The sequence below is a fragment of the Alligator sinensis genome, unplaced genomic scaffold, assembly GCF_000455745.1.
Source record: "Alligator sinensis unplaced genomic scaffold, ASM45574v1 scaffold1798_1, whole genome shotgun sequence".
Taxonomy (NCBI): domain Eukaryota; kingdom Metazoa; phylum Chordata; order Crocodylia; family Alligatoridae; genus Alligator; species Alligator sinensis.
Genome location: NW_005843536.1, coordinates 9,334 through 16,532, shown reverse-complemented (window position 1 = coordinate 16,532; position 7,199 = coordinate 9,334). Strand labels below are relative to the sequence as shown.

General features: G+C 54.9%; 1 long non-coding RNA gene and 1 pseudogene across 1 annotated transcript; both read left to right on the top strand.

The window, feature by feature from the left end:
• Positions 1-1,645, top strand: part of LOC102372789 — a 39,891-nt pseudogene extending 38,246 nt beyond the window's left edge.
• Positions 1,646-4,007: 2,362 nt separating this feature from the next.
• LOC112548799 lies at positions 4,008-6,418 on the top strand. Its single transcript, XR_003092367.1, has 2 exons — positions 4,008-4,067; positions 5,213-6,418. It is a non-coding gene; the product is annotated as an uncharacterized LOC112548799 (long non-coding RNA).
• The last annotated feature ends 781 nt before the right edge of the window (positions 6,419-7,199 follow it).

Sequence of the window (7,199 nt, the reverse complement as noted above, 5' to 3'; positions counted from 1 at the left end):
GAGCTTCAGGCAGCCCTCCAGCCTGGCCAGGCACAGGTGCATGCACACACGGGAGAAGCCACATCAATGCTCTGAGTGTGGGAAGAGCTTCACCCAATCCTCCCACCTGACCCGACACCAGCGCATCCACACAGGCGAGAAGCCACATCAGTGCTCTGTGTGTCAGAAGAGCTTCAGCAAATCCTCCAGCCTGGCCAATCACCAGCGCATCCACACAGGGAAGAAGCTTCATCAGTGCTGTGTGTGTGGGAAGAGCTTCACCCGCTCCTCCAGCCTGGCCGAACACCATTACATCCACACAGGGAAGAAGCCACATCAGTGCTGTGTGTGTGGGAAGAGCTTCACCTACCCTTCTCGCCTGGCCCGGCACCAGCGCATCCACACAGGGGAGAAGCCATATAAGTGTTCTTTGTGTGGCAAGAGTTTCAGCAAATCCTATGGCTTGGCCCAGCACCAGCGCATCCACTACGCAGTAGAGAAGCCACATCAGTGCTCTGTGTGTGGGAAGAGCTTCAGCCAATCCTCCTCCCTGACCAAGCACCAGCGCATCCACACAGGGGAGAAGCCATATCAGTGCTCTGAGTGTGGGAAAAGCTTTACCTATGCCTCCAGCCTGACCCAGCACCAACACATCCACCACACAGGGAAGAAGCCCCATCACTGCTCTGTGTGTGGGAGGAGCTTCAGCTACTTTTCCTATTTGACCCGGCACCGGCTTATCCACGCAGGAGAGAAACCACACCAGTGCACTGAGTGCGGGAAGAGCTTCACCTGCTCTTCTCACCTGGCTCGGCACCAGCTGATCCACACCGGGGAGAAGCCACATCAGTGCTCTGAGTGTGGGAAGAGCTTCGCACGATCCTCCGGCCTGGCCCAGCACCAGCTGATCCACAAAGGAGACAAGCCATATAATTGTTCTGAGTGTGGGAAGAGTTTCACCTACTCCTCCAACCTGGCCCGGCACCAGCTTATCCACACAGGGGAGAAGCCATATCAGTGCTCTGTGTGTGGGAAGAGCTTTGCCCGCTCCTCCCACCTGGACAAGCACCACTGTATCCATGAGGGAGAGAAGCCACATCGTTGTTCTGAATGTGGGAAGAGCTTCACCTCCTCCTATAGCCTGACCCGGCACCAGCTTATCCACACGGGAGAGAAACCGTATCAGTGCTCTGAGTGTGGGAAGAGCTTCACATATTCCTCCAACCTGGCCGAGCACCAGTTCATCCACACGAGGGAGAAACCCCATCAGTGCTCTGAGTGTGGTAAGAGATTTGTCCGCTTCTCCATCCTGGCTGAGCACCTGTGTGTCCACACAGGGGAGAAGCCACATCGGTGCTCTGAATGTGGGAAGAGCTTCACCTACTTCTCCAGCCTGACTGAGCACCAGCGAATCCACACGGTGGAAAAGGTACATCGGTGCTCTGAGTGTGGGAAGAGCTTCACCCGGTCCTCCCACCTATCCCGGCATCAGCGCGTCCACACCCGGAAGCATTCATAATTTTGCTCACAATGCAAGAAGGGCTTGCGGATGTCTACCTGCTCAGCATGCACCAGCAGGTGCATTTTCATAGTTTCATAGTTTCAGGGTCGGAAGGGACCTAATAGATCTTCTAGCCCGACCCCCCGCCAGGGCGGGAGAACAACCCAAAAACACAAACAAAACCACTCACCCTAAAAACAAAAACGGGACTCAAATGAGTCCAGCCAGGTAAGTATCCAGCCTCTTCTTAAAGATCCCCAGGGTAGGGGCCAGCACCACCTCCCTTGGAAGTTGGTTCCAGCTCCTAGCCGCCCTGACTGTGAAGTAGTTTTTTCGGATGTCCAATCTGTACCTCCTCTCCATCAACTTGTGCCCATTATTCCTTGTTATGCCAGCAGGGGCTAGGGGAAACAGCGTCTCCCCCAAACCCTTCTGGTTCCCCCTAGTGAGTTTATAGACGGTCACCAGGTCCCCCCTCAGCCTTCTCTTGTGGAGGCTGAATAGGTTCAGGTCCCGCAGTCTCTCACTTCTTGTGGAGGCTGAATAGGTTCAAGTCCCGCAGTCTCTCACTGTAGGGTCTGCCCTGTTGTCCCCGGATCATGCGGGTGGCCCTCCTCTGGACCCTCTCCATGTTGTCCACATCCCTCCTGAAATGGGGCGCACAGAACTGGACACAATACTCCAGCTGCGGCCTGACCAGCGTCGCATAGAGGGGGAGGATCACCTCCCTGGCTCTACTCGAGATGCACCTGTGGATGCACGACAAGGTCCGGTTAGCCCTGCCAACCATGACCTCGCATTGTCGGCCCATGTTCATCTTGGAGTCAATAATGACACCAAGATCCCTTTCCGCCTCCGTGCTCTCAAGTAGGGAGTTCCCCATCGTATAAGTGTGCTGCTGGTTCCTACTACCCAAGTGCAGCACCCTGCACTTGTCCGTATTGAAACGCATCCTGTTCCTGTCTGCCCACCCCTGTAACCTATCCAGATCCTTCTGCAATCTCTCTCTCCCTGCTAGCGTGCTCACCTCCCCCCAAATTTTGGTGTCATCAGCGAATTTAAACAGGTTGCTCTCCACCCCAACATCAAGATCGCTGATGAAGACATTGAACAGCGCAGGGCCCAGGACCGAGCCCTGAGGGACTCCACTACCCACCTCCCCCCAAGTCGAATATGATCCATCCACCACCACCCTCTGAGTGCGACCCTTCAGCCAATCTGCAATCCATCTGACCGTGTAGGCATCTATGCCACAGTCGCCTAGTTTACTAATTAGGATGGGGTGAGAGACGGTGTCAAAGGCCTTGCTGAAGTCCAGAAAGACTACATCCACCGCGACACCTGCATCCATGGCCTTTGTGACCTGATCATAAAAGGCAATCAGGTTGGTCTGACATGATCTCCCCCTAATAAATCCATGCTGATTGCCCCTGAGCATCATCTCGGATGCCGGCCCATCACAAATGTGCTCCTTGATGATCTTCTCAAAGAGCTTCCCCAGGATTGAGGTAAGACTGACGGGCCTATAATTGCCCGGGTCCTCCCTTTTCCCTTTTTTGAAGATGGGGACCACATTAGCTACCTTCCAATCGTCTGGCACCTGGCCCAAGCACCACGATCGCTCGTAGAGCCGTGCCAGGGGCCCTGCAATAACCCCAGCCAGCTCCCTCAGCACCCTGGGGTGGAGAGCATCCGGACCCGCTGACTTGAACGCGTCCAGCCCCTCCAGAAGCTCTCTAACCCGGTCCTCCCCAACCTGAGGTCTGAAGGCGATCCCCTCGCGTCCGGCTTCTATCACAGCAGGGAAGTCCCGGTCCCTGCACAAGAAAACGGAGGTGAAGAATTGGTTAAAGAGGTCCGCTTTATCCTCTGACGCAACCACCAGATTGCCCCGCATATCCTGCAGGGGCCCCACATTACCCGGCGCCTTCTTCATCCTCCCAATATATTTGAAAAAGGACTTTTTGTTATCCTTAATCCTGGACGCTAATCCGAGCTCTATCTCCGCCTTGGCCTTCCTAACAGCCCGCCTGCAGGCCCGAGCAGAGGAGGTATACTCCTCTTTGGAGATTACACCCCCCTTCCACCGGGCGTACGCCACCCTTTTGGCAAGCAGGCATTCCCGGACACCCTTGGTGAGCCAGGGGGGCTTTTGGACACTCCTGCCCGCCTTGCTTCTTGTCGGGATGGACACCCCTTGGGCCCCGAGTATCGTTTCCTTAAGGAACGACCACTCCTCTTGGACGCTGAGTTCCTCTGCCCTCAAGGACCCCAGTTCCTCTCCCACTAATCTCCTCATCTCACTGAAGTTGGCCCTCCTGAAGTCTAGGGCTACCACCTTGCTGTGGGCCCTTGACACTCTACGCTGGATGGTGAATTCCAGCATGCGATGATCACTATTGCCCAGGTGGTCAAGAACCTGGAGGCCTCTTACCAGGTCGTCGCCTGCGGCCAGGACCAGGTCCAGCAGGGCATCTCCTCTGGTGGGACTGTGCACCTCCTGAATCAAGTGGAGGTCCTGCAACTCGGCCAAGAACCTCCTGGAGCGGTCCGTCCCGGCTGACTGCTCCTCCCAGCAGATGTCCGGGTAATTAAAATCGCCCATGACAACTACATCCCTTGCTTTTAGTGTCTCCGCAAGCTGGCCTGAAAATTCCCTGTCCAGCTCCTCCTCTTGATTGGGGGGTCTGTAATAGACCCCCACCGTCAAATCCCTCTCGCCTTGCCTCCCCTGGATCTTGACCCAGAGCACTTCAGCTTGCCCTTCCCCTGACCCCATTCTGCTGGCAGAGGATGTGTAGTGCTCCTTGACATAGAGTGCCACCCCCCCCTTTTCTGCCTTCTCTATCCCGCCTGTACAGCCTATAGCCCCTAATGTTAACTGCCCAGTCATGGGACGAGTCCCACCACGTCTCTGTTAACCCTACGACATCTGGATTTGAACTAGCTATTCTGAGGGCGAGAATTTTGGCAAGCACCCTCATGCTGGTGGACTGCAGAAAGAGTTCCCCCAGGCTTTGTCCCTTGTAGGGGTCTGCAGAAGCCCAGGGCCAGAGGCTGGCCCCCAAGGTTTGATTGTGGGGAGGGGCTTAGAGGAAACGCCTCAGGCAGGTCAGTCCATATGCTGGGGGAAGAGATGAGATGACCTTTGCAGCAGCCATGAAGCTTGTGCATTCCCCATCATTCTCTAAAAGTTGTTAGTACTCCCAGGGAAAACCGTGCCTTTACCATAGGGTGCTCTCCTCAGACAGCTGGCTGCAAATGATACCCAGGGACTGTCCTTGGCCACCTCCCAGTTTTGTCCTCCTTCCTGGTCCCAGGATTCTGGTATCTGATGCTCTTGAGTAGCAGGAAGGGGGACATTTATGGCTGTGGAGGCATTCCCTGCCATCCCCTCTGACCTTCCCTTTCCTCACCACCACATCACCCCTCTCCCAGGCCTGCCCATGCCCAGTGAGGTCTGCAAGGAGCTGCTACTGCCACCTCTGGAGCCTTTTTGGCCTGTTCTCCTTTTCAGCCTCTCTAGAGCTGTGCACCACGAGGTGCCTGCTGCACCTTTCCCCTCCCTCCCTTCACTGCTTTCTCAGTAAAGCATTTTGTGTTATGAAAGTCCCAGAACTGGACACGGTACCCTGTGGTTGGTCTTTGTCCTCTCCCAAGCTGTGCGATGGGAACAGACCTCCCTTTCCAAGGCAGATTTCTCTGTGACATCCCGGCCCCTTCTCTTTCCAGACCATTCACAGCAATGTGGAGCTTATTCGTACCCTCAGGAGCAGAAGTTTCTCCAATTCAAGGCCTCACTCCCTTGTCTTGCTGTGCAGCAAGGACCCTGCCCGTTTGAAGGAACCGCTGGGCCGGAAGCAGTGGAGTCCCTTTTCTGAGCGCAGTGGAGTAGCAGGGGTGAAGGAGGTGCAGCCGGTGGCAGGTCCTACCTCCCCTCTGGAAGGGTGAGGAAAGTATGAAGACATCCTCTGGGTGAAATGCAGCACAATGTAATCTCCCGTTGGGAATACTGAGGCCTTCCTGCTCAGGCGATAGCTGTTTGGCTCAAGGATGGTCCTGGGGATGCCTCTCCAGCTGTGCAGCTGCCTGCGGGACCCCTGCAACCCCCAATATACTGGTCCCAGGCAGGGAGAGTCCAGCCCTAGGTGGGAGGAGTGCAGAGAGGGAGACTTTCCCCCTAACTGGGAGCCCCTCAGCTGCTCCAGTGCATAGAAACAAGGGGAGCATGTTCAGACAGAAGTATCTGGGCTGCACCCTGATACATCTGAACGTGCACCCTGCAGGTCTCCCACTGAGAGAGGTGCCCAGGGCTGCCCCCAGCCCAGGCAGGAAGCAGTGGCAGCATGAGCCGAGACCCCAGCCCCAGGTCCTGGTCGGGCAGAGATCAGACAGCAGCCCACCAAGCACAGCCTTTGCACTGGAGGCAGCTGCAGGACTGGGACCAGAGCAGGACACGAGACCTCCGAGCGGGCCCTGGCCATGAGCAGAGGCAGCAGTGGGGAGCAAAGCCTTTGCCGGAGGGGCTGGAACAGGGCAGGGGGAGGCTGCTCAAGGGGCTGGTGTTGCCACCACCCATGGGGAAGTGAATGCCCCGTATGGTGCCATCACTGGTGGCTCTGGCATCACTGCTACCGAGGGCGTGTTACTGTTGAGCCACCCTGCCCGAGACTTCAGACTGCTTATGGGCAGGAAATGCCAGTGACCCATATCCAGTGTGCTGAATTTTGCCAAAGCCTTTTAAGTTTGAATTTCCGCTGAATATTTTCTGACAGAAATGTGAAAAGGGAAAACTGGTAGTAAAAAAAATGGTTTCAAATTTAAAAAAAGACAAAAACAAATGGCTTTTTGGTTTAAAACCAAAGATTCCAACATGAGCAAACACACTGTTTCAGTGAAGAGCTAAAATTAAAAAAACATACCCTCCAAGTGAATAAATTAGCCTAGATCTTTTATTTTGGTTCCAAAGTGAAAACGTTTACTTAGAAATATCGCAGCTTTATTACTTAACCTCAGAGCACTTTTTTTACCTCTCTCAATGACACCTTCCCTAGAAAAGAAGATTTTCCCCACTACAAGGGTACAAAATCTCCTGTGGGAAATTTCTGTCCTTACCTAAAAATCACCCTTGATGCTGCACAGCCTGGGGGGTCCCAGGTTTGGGAAGCAGCGTCCGCCATGTGAGGGGGTCCTGGAAGACAATTATAAGAAACACAAAAGATACCCCAAAATATTAAAGTACTAAGGCGGCGCCGCTCCCCCTCAATTGCAGATTTACCATTTGCTGCTGCTGCTACTTGTCTCCTTCCAGTGGTCCATGGTGATGGGCATGGGGGAAGCATGGCAAATATTGGTAGTGGTGGTGGTGCGTGGACCACCACCCCCATGGGGTACCATATTCTCGGTGGCACTGCAGGTGGGGAGTTTGGGTTTGTCCCTCCATTTTCCTTCTACACTTCATTTCTCAACAGCCCCTGCCATAGCGTCTTGGGCTGGTTTCCACGGAGACCCCTGCAGCAGCTGCACTCTGATGCCCTGGATACTGGCCCAGATGTGTGCAGCTGTGCTGCAGCTCTGTGCCATTTTGGGGTGGCTATAGCCCCCCCACCTTAGTGCTGTACCTGTTAAGGTGGACGGTCAGGGGGCTGGCTGTTATGTTTTCTGGCTCCAAGTCATGCCTGCAGTTCAGTGACCTCCACTGTGGTTTGAGGCAGCCAAA